Below are 15223 nucleotides of genomic sequence, written 5' to 3'. Positions count from 1 at the left end.
TTCATTATATGTTGATATGAATCTAACTGGAAAAACTTGTGAAAAGATGTCTTTTAGTTTGAAACTTATAGTACTTTTAGAGCTCTGCAGCCATCTACGGGTTAAAGTGATTTTTTTTTTCTTTTTGGAGAATTTTTCTATTCTTTTTGTAAACATTTTGTGGAGTAAAAATGTCCAAATGTACAGGGTGGGCCATTTATATGGATACACCGTAATAACATGGGAATGGTTGGTGATATTAAAGTCCTGTTTGTGGCACATTAGTATATGTGAGGGGGCAAACTCCTCAAGATGGGTGGTGACCATGGTGGCCATTTAGAAGTCGGCCATCTTGGATACAACTTTTGTTTTTTCAATAGGAAGAGGGCCATGTGACACATCAAACTTATTGGTAATGTCACAAGAAAAACAATGGTGTGCTTGGTTTCAACGTAACTTTATTCGTTCATGAGTTATTTACAAGTTTCTGACCACTTATAAAATATGGGGTACAACGATAGTGGGTCCATTCTTCATCAATGGAAACCTCAAGGCCACTGGATATTTGAAATTGCTACATGATGATGTGTTTCCCTCTTTATGCACTGAAGTTGGCACGTTCCCTGAGTTTTTCCAGCAAGATGGTGCACCACCACATTATGGGTGCCAGGTCCGAGCATTCCTAGATGAACAGTTTCCTGGAAAGTGGATTGGTCGTCGTGGGCCAGTTGAATGGCCCCCAAGGTCTCCCGATCTGACCCCCTTAGGCTTTTATCTTTGGGGTCATCTGAAGGCAATTGTCTATGGTATGAAGATACGAGATTTGCAGCACCTGAAACTACGGATACTGGATGCCTGTGCTGGCATTTATCCTGCGGTGTTGCTATCAGTGTGTGAAGAGTGGGAGAACAGGGTTGCATTGACAATCCAACACAATGGGCAGCACATTGAACACATTTTATAAGTGGTCAGAAACTTGTAAATAACTCATGAACGAATAAAGTTACGTTGAAACCAAGCACACTATTGTTTTTCTTGTGACATTACCAATAAGTTTGATGTGTCACATGGCCCTCTTCCTATTGAAAAAACAAAAGTTGTATCCAAGATGGCCGACTTCTAAATGGCCACCATGGTCACCACCCATCTTGAGGAGTTTGCCCCCTCACATATACTAATGTGCCACAAACAGGACTTTAATATTACCAACCATTCCCATGTTATTACGGTGTATCCATATAAATGGCCCACCCTGTAGAGTAAAAACATTAATAAACTGAGTAAAATTACATTTGTTTAAAATAAATATATTGTTACAAAATTACATTTTGTTGCCTGGGGTCTCTCAGACCCCAAATAGCCTGACTGTAAACCACAAACGAACAGCGCACAAGGGTTAAAGTTGTGGAACATAGTGCAGAACAAAGTGCAGCTATAACAGGACATTGTGTATCAAAAAGCTAAATGAAAATAAATAAATGCAAATAAATAGAGTGAAGAAAAAAATATATCTATATAGAGATGTCATTTAAAGGGTTAAGTTATGTTTATGCACTAAACAAGACCAATGAACTTGATTTATTAACCTATTAACACAGTATACCCCATTTTCCCATGATATATGTACTTACAAGGCATTTGCCCACCGGCAACTATAGGTGCCGCTTGGACTTTTGACTAAGTATACAAAAAACTATAGATCTCTTGTAAGATTTGTTTTGTTTGGATGATTCTAGAGACCTTCATGATTATGTAGATATATATATGTCAACAAAAAATACTTATTAGTAACATGAAAATGACCTTTCTTTGGGAGGGTTTGCCTTCGCCATGCTTCCTGGAAGTAGGGGTAGGAAGTTGACAGCCTCATGTGACAGGGAGGAAGTGAATATCTTTTTTTTTCCCTTGAAATCCTTTATTTGGTTGTTTGCTTGCATGTCATTGAGAAATAGAACATGGACAACCTCTAGAAAAATACTTACAAAAGGAAAATGACAACTATGCACTGCGGCAACTATAGTTGCCGGTGGGCTTAAATGGGTTAATATGCATAAGTTAAATAGGAATACATACAAATTTGTACGTCGGTAAAGTTGTTTATACGTAAATAAATTATGTTTTTTTGCTGTCAATGCGTAAATATTATACGTACTCACTGTCTGCATTGTGAGTTGTTGTGAGTTGGGCATGTTGACCTGCAGTTTTCAATAAAGCAGATTTCTTGTCTCAATTCAAGTCAAGTCTATTTCTTGAAACAAGACGATTCATCTTTTACAAATAACACAGCAGCTTAAAAACCTTATGACATGTCAAAAAAGCTTGTTTCATCTGAGATATGACTCAAAACAAGATATTTTCAAGACAGATTCACTTAACAAGATATTCAAGATGCACTGTCTAAAAACAAGCTCCTTTATCTCACTTAAATCTTGGTCTTTAGGTGATTTTGTCTTATATTAAGTGTGATGAGATATTTTGACTAGAAATTAGAAAAATATACTTGGCAAGATTTTGAGTTTTTGCAGTGTAATTTCACCATTTTGAACTTAAATAGGCCTATATAAAATATGTCAGAGGAGAAAGAAACACATAACAGCCATTTTCATCATATTAGGCATAAGATTAATAATGAATGTGTACAATTTAATAAACATATTTACCTAACATCCATAGCCTTCAGTAAATTAAGGCTAGACAAAGTTGGCTTAAAAAAAGGCTTAAAAGTGTGGGGCTCAAAAATAACATGTCATTTGGAACTCTTTTAAAGTTATTATCAAAAAATATGTTGATAATCATTAAAAACTTCAGTGCCCTTCGAAGGCACCATTTTAGATAGTTTGGCATACGTGGGATTGTGTGTCCATATGCTAGTAAGAGAGAGCGTCTGGTGCTCAGAAATACATTCTACAATGATATAAAAAAATGTCTTCAGTAAATGCCTATGTTTTATTCTATTCTTTAATCCACACATAAAATAGTTCACTGCGTCACTCCCACACACTGACGCATCGCATCGTGAGCGCATAATATCACCTGCTCAAGTACTTCTTGATGAGTTTCTTCTGTATTAAACAGCGAATCTTCTCAGTCAGATCATCGCAAGATCTCAGGAATCCTCTCACACTGCTCGTGTTCACGCACTCCATCGCTGCACTTGTGTACGGGTGTATGTGACTGAACTATTCAAACTTTCATAAAGCGCGCCAAAAAAGCAGCGCGGAGATGTGACGTCACGTGTCGAGCGGGCATTCGTAAAAAGCACATCTTTGCATTTCTTCTGAAACACCCTGTTTTGTAATTGTTTAACAATTTTTAACAGCATTAGCGTAACACTTATCGAATTGCCGGGTGTGATTGTAATGTTTTGTATAGCGTTTTCTTTACACTTTCCCCCAGATTTCTGTTCCCTACAGTTAGCTGTAATGTTAGTGAAATCTAGGTCTTCTCTTTGTTCATATACAACGGTATTCACATGAATTGGCTTGATTTGTATCTTGATTTGATAAAATGATGGTTTAAACCATCATCCTCACGCGAGATATTTACATTATATTATTATACCGTTCTAGTTTTAAATAGTGCTAAAATGTATATTTTATATTTTAACCCTTTATGCGGATATAGAATGCCGCACACGGTTCTCTGTTCTCTGGTTCTATGTTTTTAAAAATACCACAAAGACAAGGACGCATCTTTCTATAAGCGACCCTCAAAATCTGTGCATACAAACAAAACTACTTTTGTCTCATTGTTTGAAGAAAAACTTAAATCAGCTGGTCCTTGATAACTATTGAAGTTATTAAACAGCCCTGAATGCGATATTGACATCACGTTTTAATTTTACCTCAATACATTTGAATGCGCTAAAGGTCTATGAACTTTAACATCTTAATATGTGTTCAAATGAACTTAAAGCCTGCGTAAAATTAGCTACCTTTCTACATGTGTGTTACAGCGTACAATTCACCCGTTTAATGTTTAATAAGATTTTGTAACTGGATTGAGTGAAAATAATAAACTTCTCTCTGGCGGCATGTAGGACTTGTTGTTTATGCAGGACCTAGTTATTTATGACTTTCCTGATGACGACACCCTATTCACCCCCTTCAGCGGGGCGGGGTGAGCTGTTGTCTTGATAAATATTTCAGGACATCGCATGCTCTAGCTCTACTCTAGCTCTACTAGCCTCGGACTGCTGTGCTACTGCATCATCTCATTGATCAAAAGTTGAAAGTCCTGTTTGCCTGAACCTGACCCAAACTACGCTTCTGACCTGAAAACACAAACTTCCGAGCATTAACGCACAAGGCACGATTGTGCCGCAAGGACTCACTCAGGAGATTCCAGGAACATTCCAGGAACGAAAAGTTTGGAAAAATTTTGAAAAGTTGAAAAAATGGCGACGCAAAACCTGATGGAGAATGACTCCCCATTGAGTTCTGGCGATACGGGGTACAATTGTCATTAAAAGGTTAATCCCATGACCTCATTTAGGAAGTTCAACCCGTCAAGCATAAGGTCACCGGAAGTTCAACCTGTCAAAAGGTCAAAGGTCAAAGCCATTAATCATTTTGACATATACCCCCCTATAAGTACTACTGAGGTGGAGACCATGGTCCACTCAGACTCAATATCTCCAGACTCCCTCGGGATCTGGTTGAAGCTCTGTCGGAGGTGGAAGTTGAAGATCTCTCTGACCGGGGATTCGGCCAAACGTTCCCAACAGACCCTCACAGTACGTTTGGGTCTGCCGAGTCTGTACAGCTTTCTCCCCCGCCATCGGATCCAACTCACCACCAGGTGGTGATCAGTTGACAGCTCCGCCCCTCTCTTAACCCGAGTGTCCAAGACATACGGCCGGAGGTCAGATGAAAAAACCACAAAGTCGATCATCGACCTCTGGCCTAGGGTGTCCTGGAGCCATGTGCACTGATGCTTGAACATAGTGTTCATTATGGACAAGCTGTAACTAGCACAGAAGTCCAATAACAGAATACCACTCGGGTTCAGATCAGGGGGGCCGTTCCTCCCAATCACGCCCCTCCAGGTGTCACTGTCGCTGCCCACGTGGGCGTTGAAGTCCCCCAGTAGAACGATGTAGTCCCCAGTCTGAGCACTTTCCAGCACCCCTCCCAGAGTCTCCAAGAAGGCCGGGTACTCTACACTGCCGTTTGGCCCATAGGCGCACACGACAGTGAGAGACCTATCCCCGACCCGAAGGCGCAGGGAAGCGACCCTCTCGTTCACCGGGGTAAACTTCAACACATGGTGGCTGAGCTGGAGGGCTATAAGCAAACCCACACCAGCCCGCCGCCTCTCACCATGGGCAACTCCAGAGTGGTGAAGAGTCCATCCTCTCTCGAGGAATGTGGTTCCAGAGCCCAAGCCGTGCGTAGAAGTGATCCCAACTATCTCTAGTCGGAATCTCTGAACCTCACGCACAATCTCAGGCTCCTTCCCCGCCAGAGAGGTGACGTTCCATGTCCCTAGAGCTAGATCCAGGGATCGGGTTGTTGAGGCCACCGCCTTTGACTGCCGCCCGATCCACGCCCCTTACGGTCCCTCCTTCAGGTGTTGGGTCCACGGAAGGGTGGCCCCACGTCGCTCCTTCGGGCTGAACCTGGCCGGACCCCATGGGGGGAGGCCCGACCACCAGGCGCTCGCATACGAGCCCCAACTCCGGGCCTGGCTCCAGGGTGGGACCCCGGCTGCGCCATGCCGGGCGACGTCACGGTCCTCAAATTTATAGGCATCATAAGGGTTTTTGAACCGCTCTTAGTCTGAACCGTCACCTAGGACCTGTTTGCCTTGGGAGACCCTACCAGGGGCATATAGCCCCAGACAACATAGCTCCAAGGGTCGTTCGGGTACTCAAACCCCTCCACCACGGTAAGGTGGCAGTTCAAGGAGGGGTACATGATTAAATATAATGTAAATGCAAATTGTTAATTACTCTGTCAGTATTTAATGACTAATTTAATGTGCTTTTTTAAAGTGTTTACAACAATGTGAGCTGAAAACATTAAACAAACAACACATTATTTTAATTTGTATTATTAAGTCGCATCATAGCTATAATAAGTTATGTGATATTTTTATTTATTCACATTTCTCATTTCCATTTTGTTACAGATTCTCTAATCTGAATGAAAGTGTTCAAAACAGATTTCTTCTGAGACTCTTCAGTAAAGCAGCAGAGACTAAGACACAGACAGGAGAGCAGATGCTGAAACTGTTATCATCAGTCTGCACCTACACATCTTTTCCTTATCAAGAGACTAACATAATTAAACAGAGTGATTTCCTGCTGGATCTTTGCTCACATGTGAAGAACTATGAGACTCAAACAGGCAGGAGTTTCCTTCCAGCATTACAGTCAGTTTTCCAGTCACCTGATGTCTGGATCATAGATCTCTCACAGAGAAAGACCTCCGTCCTCCTGGAAGTGCTGAAACTCCAGACAGAGAAGAAACCAGTAGAGCTGAGAGGATGTTCAGAGGAAGAGAGTGAAGTGAAGAGTTTCCTTCAGTGTCTGTCCTACATCTCACAGCTGAGGTACCTGATATTGTAGAGCCGTTTGCTCAACATGTTTAAAAAAAACTGGAGTAGGTCTTTGTGTACTATTATGGATCATTAAAAAAATTGTTTTTTTGTTTTACCTTTAGATGCAGAAATGTGTCAAATTGATTGAAAAAAAAAAACCTGTTATCCTAAGGGTCACAGAGAAGCTGGAAAATAGTCAGGAAAATTAAACCGACTGGTTCTAGGAAACCGCAACTAACATTTGTACCAAATTAGCTCAAAAAGGAAATATTTATATATATTTAGGGGTTATATATATATATATATATATATATATATATATATATATATATATACACTCACACACACACACACACACATATATATATATATATATTAGAGGTGGGCATAGATTAATTTTTTTAATCTAGATTAATCCGGTAAGAAATCGGGAGGAGGACTTTGTGTTTATGTAAATGATTCCTGGTGTACAAATTCAACTATAATCAATACGTTTTGCTCTCCAAATTTAGAATATTTATTTTTAAGATGCCGACCATTTTACTTGCCCAGGGAACACACAGTTGTGTTTGTTATTGCTGTATATATACCACCTCAAGCTAATGTTAAGTTAGCATTGGAGCAGCTATATGACATCATCAGTAAACAACAGAATAATCACCCCGATGGAGTGTTTATTATCGCTGGGGATTTTAATCAAGCACATCTTAAGACTGTACTGCCCAGTTTTTACCAACATGTAAAATGTAAAACTAGAGGTGAAAAAATCCTAGATCATGTTTACACAAACATAAAGGATGCTTATAAGGTCATACAACGACCCCACCTCGGACAATCAGACCATATCTCCTTGTATCTCTTACCTGCATACAAAGCACTTGTCAACAGTGCTAAACCAACTAGCAGGATTATTAAAACTTGGCCTGCAGTTGCCATGAACCAACTCCAGGACTGTTTTGAAAATACAGAGTGGAACATATTTTCCCATCAATCCGATTTAGAGACATTTACTTCATCTGTACTATCATATATTAGTTATTGCGTAGATAACGTCACGGTAAATAAAAAGATTAGAGTATACCCAAACGAGAAACCATGGATGGACAATGTAGTAAAACAGTTGCTCAGAGCAAGGGATATAGCTTTCAAATCAGGAGATATCTCTGCTTACAGAGTTGCCAGAGCTAATCTCAAGAGAGGCATCAGGTCTGCAAAATTGAAGTAAAAAACAGAGGATTGAAGAGGATTTTAGCAATAATTCTAATCCACGGAGAATGTGGCAAGGCATTCGATCAATTACAAACTATAAAAAGAAAAATGACACACAACAGATGTCATTCAACAATAATGCTAACCTAGCAGAAGAACTAAATAGTTTCTTTGCTCGGTTTGATAACCAAAATAATGAACTGCCTGTTCACCTGCCAGAAGACTCACAGCACCTGGTTCTAAATACTGTTGAAGTACGGCGGGCACTAAAAAACATCAACACAAGGAAAGCAGATGGTGTGCATGGACGTGTGCTACAAGTGTTACAGTTCTGTGTTCCTGAGTTCTGTTTTTGTTTCAGTTTCGGTGTTCCGTTTCCCCCTGTCTTCTGTGTATTTTGGTCTAGTCCTGTTTTCCCCGGTCTGTGTAATTGATTCCTCGTTAGTCTCGTCAGCTGTGTCTTGTTTCCCTAATCTGTTCTCCTGTGTATTTAAGCCCTGTGTGTTTCAGTCTTCAGTGTCGGTTCTCGTTTATGCATTGTTTATGTCACGTTGATATTACGTTGATGTCATGTGTGAGTTCTACCCGTGTTTTCCCTGTGTTCTGGATTCTTTTTGTAAAATAAACTCCTGGATTGAAGTGCTCTGTCATCCTCGCCTCCTTCCACACACACAACCGTAACAACAAGCCTGCGCTGACCAATTGGCAGAGGTGTTTACAAACATTTTCAACCTCTCCCTCTCCTTGTGTGTGGTCCCCACGTGTTTGAAATCTACAACTATTGTGCCTGTTCCAAAAAGAACTATGATAACATGCCCCAATGACTATCGACCGATTGCTCTCACTCCTGTTATTGCAAAATGTTTTGAGCGATTAGTAATCACACACATTAAAGACTCAGTACCAGCTGACCTAGACCAATATCAGTTTGCCTATCGGGCAAATAGATCGACAGAGGATGCTATCTGCGTAGCTTTGCATACTGCCCTGACACATCTGGAAAAGCCCAACACATACATCAGGATGCTTTTCGTCGACTACAGCTCGGCTTTTAACACTGTTGTACCGAGCCAGCTGACCAACAAACTACATGCATTAGGACTAACTCCCTCTATATGTCGCTGGTTATTGAACTTCCTTAACAACCGCCCCCAGTCAGTGCGGTTGGATAATCATACATCATCTACTCTAACCGTGAGTACTGGTGTGCCACAAGGATGTGTGCTAAGCCCCCTCTTCTATGTACTTTTCACCCACGATTGTAAAACTACCCATGAGTCGAACGTTCTGGTCAAATTCGCAGATGATACAACTGTTATTGGACTTATATCAAATAACAACGAAGATGCCTACAGGGACGAGATTCGGAATCTGGAAGCATGGTGTGACATTAACAACTTAGTCCTGAACATCAAAAAGACCAAAGAAATTATTGTGGATTTTAGGACCACCAAAAAAATCATCCACAACCCAATAACCATCAAAGATGATGTTGTGGAGAGAGTCCCTAGCCACAAGTTTCTAGGAGTTACCATCACTGAGGATTTCACATGGGGTGAGAACACTGCAGGCATAACAAGGAAAGCCCAACAACGCCTCTTTTTTCCCATACACAAAAGAATTATATTTGAAATATATTTTCAGGATATATTTTGGAATATATGCAAATATTTGAAATTGGCCCAATAAATATATTTCATACTTATATTTCATATATTTTTGTTATATTTCAGAATATATTTCATTGTATTTGGAATATATGCCACATATATTTTTGACACATTTGGGGACCCATACAGAAAAAAATACATTGAAATATATTCTGAAATATAACAAAAATATATGAAATATAAGTATGAAATATATTTATTGGGCCAATTTCAAATATTTGCATATATTCCAAAATATATCCTGAAAATATATTTCTTTTGTGTATGGGTTCTGAGGAGGCTAAGGAGAGCTAACCTTCCGCAGAAGCTGCTGGTCAATTTCTATAGATGTACTATAGAGAGCATACTAACAAATTGTATGACAGCCTGGTATAGCAGCTGTACTAAAGCTGACAAAAAAACCCTGCAGCAGGTTGTTAAAACAGCACAGAAGATTGTAGGCATTGATCTGCCATCACTGGATCACCTTCACAACACTCGCTGTTTGAGAAGGGCTAACACCATTATTAAGGACATCACACACCCTTGTCATAGCCTGTTCCAGCTTCTTCCATCGAGCAGGCGTTTTCGGTCAACCCGCCTCCATACAAACAGACTAAAAAACAGTTTTTTTCCGACAGCAATAACACTGTTGAACTGTGATACTACCATGTTGGACAATATTTAGCAACTGTTGATAATATGACATTTCTGAGTGCAATAACAATTCTTGCTGCTATATAGGTATGCAATAATATTACTATTAGTACCATTGTATTTATTATGGACATGCCAATTAACAAATATCATGAATACATTTGAAATGTTTATTATGAGACAGTTTCTTAGCTTTTATATTGTATTTATTATTGTTAAGCTTACTAATATATTTATTAACTATTCTATTTTATCATGCATTTATTTATCAATTGCATTGTTAACTACTTGTGTTGTTTTTATTTTAAATGAAATTTACTTTTTCCTTTTAAATGCGCCGTGGGGATGTCGCAAATGCAATTTCATTGTTTCTTACAATGACAATAAAGTACTTCACTTCACAGATTAGTTAGGTTTGCTGTACGGCTATTGAAGGCCTTAGACTATCTATCTTGTAATAAAACAGCAATAGAGAAAGATACAGGCACACTGGGTTCCCGTTTGTTTTGTAAACATTTGAGAAAGTTACTGTTATCAAAACGGGGACCCGACACATATCACTGAGTGCCGGTATCAGTTGTTTTTGGTTCACCTCGAGCAGATGGAGGAGGGTGTGGGCCCTGGCGTTGTGGCAGAGGCCGAAGAGCTCTCACAGGAGGGGGAGGGCGAGCTGGGCCCGCAGGCTTTGGTGCGGGTGGTAATGGTGCCTGTCGTTTTTTGGTTGGTATCTGGGGGCTTGCTGCAAAAGAGTGGGATAGTCTGGTTCCAGCATACACCAGTTCTTCCATTTTCTGTGAGAAGCACAGGAGTGGAGTTGCTGGGGAGAGGGAGAGAGTGTCTGGTGAAAGGGGCTGTTGCTCTGGTGTTATCGGAGGTTGTGATATGCTGTCCTGGCTTCCCTGGCTGTTTTCCAGGAAGTCGTCCTTGGGTGGTGAATCTTCAAGCAGTTCTGATATGTCTGTCTGTGGTGAGCTCTGTGGGCAGGGCTCAGCTGAGATTGTGTCCGTGAGCACAGGTTGTTGTGGCGGAGTGGTGTTATCATGTCCATTTTGCTGCTGAAGTGAAGTCCTGTGGTCATTCATACTGTGTCCAGGTGTGTGTGTGCCATTCAGATTGAGTGGATTGGCACACACTGCAGAAGGATGATTGAGGGAGAAGTAGATATTGTCCTTTAACACTCTTGAACCAAGTTTGTTTGGGTGATGGCCATCCCGATGAAACAGTTGTCTCTGACTCCAGAAAAGATTGAAATTGTCAATGAAGTTCACTGCTTTTATATTGCAGGTTTTTTGCAGCCATGTATTAAGCCCAAGTAACCATGAAAACCTGTTTGTTCCTCTTGCTGGGAGTGGTCCACTGATGAATGTTTGGACTTTCAGTCTTTTAAGTGTTTCAAAAAGTTCATTGAAATCCTTCTTAAGGAGTTCTGACTGCTCTTTATGAATATCATTCTTCCCCACATGAATGATGAGTCGATTTGCAGTCTTATGTTTCATCAGAATGTTCTGAAGTTCCCTGTTTACATCAGAAGTTGTTGCTTGTGGAAGGCAGCATGTAGTTGTATCCCTGCTGCTAATGTTTCTGATTATGGAGTCCCCCACTATCAGAGTCCTGGGCTCGGCTGTGCTCTGAGCTGAGTGCCGCTGTCTGCTCGACCTTGAGCGCCAGTTAGCATCAGTGTTAGCTACTGGCCCATTCAGTCTGTGTTTTATCACATTCATCACATTTGGGGATTCCTCATTTACATTCATTAGCACTTCAAATCTGTTCTCAAGATGTATAGGCGGTGGTAGGAGACCAGTGTTTGCAATCCTTGTCAGAGCTGTATCTGGGGTAGAGGAGGCTACTGCGGCAATATGTGTTGCTCGTGACAATCTGATGTCTCGAGTGCCTTTGGGTCTCGCTCCCTGTTTGTGCCATCGATTAGTAAGTCGATCGGCTTGTTTCTCTACCTGTCGAGGAGCACTAGTTTCATGGGACTCACCGGTATGCTGAGGGTGTCCATGACGAAGCTCTGTTGTGTGCTTTGTCTGGTTTGGTGGTCCCGTATAGTAACTTTGTTTCAAGAACTGCAATCCTTTGTAAAAGTCTGTGGCAGTTAGTGCAGCAAGTAGATTCCAGAAGAGGCATTTTCTCTTATCCTTGTAGGCAGTTGTGTTTTCCTTTCCCGGAATGTAAGCTGGTCGGGTAAAAGAATTCTCAGTTTTTGTAGTAATCCAAACTTTGTCGTATGAGCACTGTGCTGATTTGCTGAAGTTAAGATTAGTTGATAAAAGGAAATAAAATAAAGGAAATAAAATATAAAAAAAAAATAGGAGATCAAATGTAAAAGCGATAGAGCAAAGCACGGAGCAGTAAGCAAGAGCGTCCGAACAGTAGCTGAGCAGGAAGTAGATTTTTACTACTAACATGGCCAAGACCAAAGAGCTGTCCAAAGACACTAGAGACAAAATTGTACACGTCCACAAGGCTGGAAAGGGCTACGGGGAAATTGCCAAGCAGCTTGGTGAAAAAAGGTCCACTGTTGGAGCAATCATTAGAAAATGGAAGAAGCTAAACATGACTGTCAATCTCCCTCGGAGTGGGGCTCCATGAAAGATCTCACCTCGTGGGGTCTCAATGATCCTAAGAAAGGTGAGAAATCAGCCCAGAACTACACGGGAGGAGCTGGTCAAGGACCTGAAAAGAGCTGGGACCACCGTTTCCAAGGTTACTGTTGGTAATACACTAAGACGTCATGGTTTGAAATAGGGATGGGCGATATATCGCATCACATGTTATGCGCGTCTCATCAGTAAAGCCGGTTCCCTTGATTAGTAGTAAATCTGTAGTATCTGTAGTATCTGTAAATCTGTAGTAGTATCACCTGCTTTCAGATGGAGCGGTATTTAGGGCTGATGAGATAATTAAGTGATTAATTTAGGGATGATTGAGCATTATTGAAGACACTGATGTTAACAAGCAGAATCACGGAAGAAGAAAATCACAAATTGTAAGTTACCATTAAGGTGATGGGTGTTTGCTTTAGTTGGGCTCTAGACCATTATATATATTTATATTTACTGTTGTTTGTCTGCTGTTATTGATTTATAACAGTTAAATGAACAAAGTAAAATGTTATCTTATAGTGTTGGTTATGTTTTGACATAATCATGCTGTGATCTGAAAAGGAAACTTATTGAGATAGAGTGGTTTAACTTGTTAACAGCAGCTTTGTGATTCTAATCTACAGCATATGAGTATTAGTACTTTACTTACAATTCAAAATATTAATAAACATTGTTCTAATCAAAAGGCATTCAGATAAATTCATTTAAAACACAGACATCAATAATCAGCCTGTGAATCTCAACAATGGTGACAATAATAAAGCATGTTGCAGTGGCTGCCACCAATCACAACTCATTAATGGCTCCCATCATGCATTGCGGTATGAATAAATTATGATCTGAATTGTCTATGTAATTTACTTTTCCTAATTGAATATTCTGCTCCTCACCATTGTTGAGATGCATAGACTGAATCTTGAAATCTGTGTGTGCCTAAAAGAATGATTTTTTTAATCAACTTTTAAGAAATCCTTTATATTATATTAAAAATTTTGGGCAAGTATGCAGATTCACAGTTATGCTGTAACTATCAACATAACCCGAAGTCAGAAAGAAGAATTTTAAGGAGTTCAGTGATCAAGTTCATATGATGATTGTCATAATATAACCAACACCATCAGATCACGTTTTTCTTTGTTCAACTGGCAATTATATTTCAGATATAACAGCCAAACAAAAATCTAAAGTAAACATTTAAGGGTCTAGAGCCCAACTAAAGCAACCATTGATCGTCATAACGGTAACTTACAATTTGAGATTTTCTCCTTCAGTGATTCTGTTTGTTATCATCTGGTGTCTTCAATAATGTTCAATCATCACTAAATTAATCACTTAATTCTCTCATTAACTTAAACACTCTTGAGTGTGGACTCATACACTCCCAGGAGTGTTAATTTAACACTGGAGTTTTTGCTGTGAACAAAGAGCCGTAGTTAACTGACAAGCTGAGCCATATCGCATTAAATATCGCTGGCGATACGTCCGCGATATTAATGCGATATGGCTCAGCTTGTCAGTTAACTACGGCTCTTTGTAGTAAATGCCGCTCCATCTGAAAGCAGGTGAAAGCGATTTACTACTAATCAAGGGAACCGGCTTTACTGACGAGATGCGCATAACAATATTGTGCGATATATCGCCCATCCCTAGTTTGAAATCATGCATGGCACGGAAGGTTCCCCTGCTTAAACCAGCACATGTCAAGGCCGTCTTAAGTTTGCCAATGATCATTTGGATGATCCAGAGGAGTCATGAGAGAAAGTCATGTGGTCAGATGAGACCAAAATAGAACTTTTTGGTCATAATTCCACTAAACGTGTTTGGAGGAAGAAGAATGATGTGTACCATCCCAAGAACACCATCCCTACTCTGAAGCATGGGGGTGGTAGCATCATGCTTTGGGGGTGTTTTTCTGCACATGGGACAGGGCGACTGCACTGTATTAAGGAGAGGATGACCGGGGCCATGTATTGCGAGATTTTGGGGAACAACCTCCTTCCCTCAGTTAGAGCATTGAAGATGGGTCGAGGCTGGGTCTTCCAACATGACAATGACCCGAAGCACACAGCCAGGATAACCAAGGAGTGGCTCTGTAAGAAGCATATCAAGGTTCTGGCGTGGCCTAGCCAGTCTCCAGACCTAAACCCAATAGAGAATCTTTGGAGGGAGCTCAAACTCCGTCTTTCTCAGCGACAGCCCAGAAACCTGATTGATCTAGAGAAGATCTGTGTGGAGGAGTGGGCCAAAATCCCTCATGCAATGTGTGAAAACAAACCTGGTGAAAACGAGGTGAGATCTTGCATGGAGCCCCAGTCCGAGGGAGATTGACAGTCATGTTTAGCTTCTTCCATTTTCTAATGATTGCTCCAACAGTGGACCTTTTTTCACCAAGCTGCTTGGCAATTTCCCCGTAGCCCTTTCCAGCCTTGTGGAGGTGTACAATTTTGTCTCTAGTATCTTTGGACAGCTCTTTGGTCTTGGCCATGTTAGTAGTTGGATTCTTACTGATTGTATGGGGTGGACAGGTGTCTTTATGCAGCTAATGACCTCAAACAGGTGCATCTAATTTAGGATAAT

The 15223-nt window shown here is 40.6% G+C and overlaps 1 protein-coding gene and 1 pseudogene across 2 annotated transcripts in view; one reads left to right on the top strand and one right to left on the bottom strand.

Annotated features, from left to right (window-relative positions):
- Window positions 1–15223, bottom strand: part of LOC308697009 (uncharacterized protein) — a gene marked incomplete at its 3' end in the record, with an annotated part of 215586 nt that overhangs the window by 97100 nt on the left and 103263 nt on the right. The gene's annotated exons all lie outside the window — the stretch shown is intronic.
- Window positions 1–15223, top strand: part of LOC308687116 (nucleotide-binding oligomerization domain-containing protein 1-like) — a 74769-nt pseudogene that overhangs the window by 39901 nt on the left and 19645 nt on the right. The window contains exon 6 of the transcript XR_014032238.1: window positions 6112–6534. The product of XR_014032238.1 is annotated as a nucleotide-binding oligomerization domain-containing protein 1-like (transcript). The remainder of the gene's footprint in view (window positions 1–6111; window positions 6535–15223) is intronic.

Source organism: Scardinius erythrophthalmus (genome assembly GCF_964197995.2).
Source record: "Scardinius erythrophthalmus genome assembly, chromosome: 1".
Taxonomy (NCBI): Eukaryota; Metazoa; Chordata; class Actinopteri; order Cypriniformes; family Leuciscidae; genus Scardinius; species Scardinius erythrophthalmus.
This window is presented reverse-complemented; position numbering and strand designations above follow the sequence as displayed.